The sequence below is a fragment of the Anneissia japonica genome, unplaced genomic scaffold (genome assembly GCF_011630105.1).
Source record: "Anneissia japonica isolate Jap-2015-1 unplaced genomic scaffold, ASM1163010v1 scaffold287838_len146374_cov139, whole genome shotgun sequence".
Lineage (NCBI taxonomy): Eukaryota > Metazoa > Echinodermata > Crinoidea > Comatulida > Comatulidae > Anneissia > Anneissia japonica.
In genome coordinates this window covers 71,946-74,133 of record NW_022694573.1, presented here as the reverse complement: position 1 = coordinate 74,133, position 2,188 = coordinate 71,946, and positions in this window count along the sequence as shown.

The window sequence follows — 2,188 nt, the reverse complement described above, 5'->3', positions numbered from 1 at the left end:
TTAAATGATTTAGATGATTTAAATTAAGTTGACAATAAAAATAATTAGTAAATAAGGTGATGATTATACATTCTTATATCTGACAAGAAAACGGTTGTTTAATACACTTTAGATTATTATAATTTTTAACTACAGATAATGTGTTCCTCAAATACAAAACACACAAGTGACTTAGACTGCTGATATCTTAATAGAATACAAATTACTTATGTTTACATATAGAAAGTTAAACTGCATCTCACATACAAGCATCATTAAAATCATCCAAGGTACAAGTTTACCCTATTACTAAATTCTCCAATTAATCATTGTAGTTAGATATATTACACAATAATGATTAAATTAACCCAAAAATTACTTTACCCCTCAAAAGTACCCTTGCCTCATATTTTTGTCTTCAGACACAAACACTAAAAAATTCAGAATTAAAAACAGAATAAAACCTCACTAAACAAAATAATGAAACAACAGGTACAATAATTGTCAAAAATCTTTAATATACGAAATGTATACAAATTGCATTAAAATGCTATCATCCAACCAAGCATGATAATTAGCTGTTTTGTTAAACCAGCTATACAGAAAAAAAATGTAGAAAATTGTACCCCAATGTAACTTTAACATAGTATACTCAATTACAATTTTCAATTTCTTGTACAAATCTTATTTCTGCAAGGTTTTAAGAATCAATTATATGGGGTTAAATCAACCATGGTGCTTTACAAAACAACTCACATCAGCTATATACATTTTATTTATTCATTCATCTGTTACTCCATTGTCTTTATCACATACACACTAGTCACGTACAGAAACCGAGACCTATCATTTTGAGAGTGAAACATTTAAAATTATTGTATTATGTAAACACAATCTTGATGAGGAAATAAATTTTACCAGCAAGCAGGAAATCATAATATTTTTGGCAGTAAAGCAAAAACAACACTAGAAAACTACAGTAGTTGAGAAATTTACTGACAAGGCTTTCGTGAATTCACATGAGGAAGTGTACACAAAAAATTGTATAATCTTAAATAGTGCTCAAATGTTAGATTTGCTTTACTTAAACCGGGCGCACACCTAGGGGTGGATCCATAATTTTTCAAATGGGGGGAGGGGGCCAACAACAGTCTCAGAATAGGTGAGTAGCACATAACATTGATTTGCATTGAAAATTCTAAAATTTAGTGGCAAAACGGAGGAGGGGGCACGAACCATCTACTGGATCCACCCTTGCACACTGCGTCGTACAATCACCCGATCAATCCATATCAGTAAGCGATTTATAATACAATGCCTTTTTTTTTCTTGGTTGTGATGGGATCGTGTCAGCTGACAACCGTCAGAAGCAATGCTTTACTGTGGGTTAATAAAGTCTGAAGCAAGCAATAAATACAACAGTAATTGTATACATTCAAACCTGACTGAATAATTACTGAAGACATTCAATAATGAGAATTATTCACTGAATACATGCTAAAGCTATTGCATACTAATATGACAGAATGCATGCAAAATGACAGCAAGAGTGCACACAAATTGTATTTACTGAAAGTTTGTTAAAAGGCTTGGGTCCCATAGAATGTTTGAAAAAATGATGGAGTGCATAAAAACACACAAATTTAAAAAGACTGCTATCAATAAAATGCATGCAGAAACATAGTGAAATGTATGGATATCCAAAAATCCTGCATTTTACGCAGTTTTACATTGTATATCCAAGACCTCTTGTTTTATGTTATCATGATTAAAAATAATTTCAATGCAATTACATTAATCACAAGTTTTTTTTAACACTTAATTTCAAAATTATTACTATTTCCCCTCACAATATTTGCAAAATGTTTTTGTCCTTTACAGATAATTTTTACAATAATTTTTTCATCAACAAGAAAGTCTGAACTCAGTCATACACCATCCACACACACATGTAAAACTACTATATTATTATTATTATTATTATTATTATTATTATTATTATTATTATTATTATTATTATTATTATTATTATTATTATTAAAATTACGGTAGATTAACATACACATTCCAGCATAATTCACCATTACTATGCATACACACTGACCATCACAATGCATTCACACTGAGCAGTAACTGTGCATTCAGACTGACCAGATACTATGCATTCTCACTGACCAGTAACTGTCAGGGGCGGATCCAGAAATGTCTG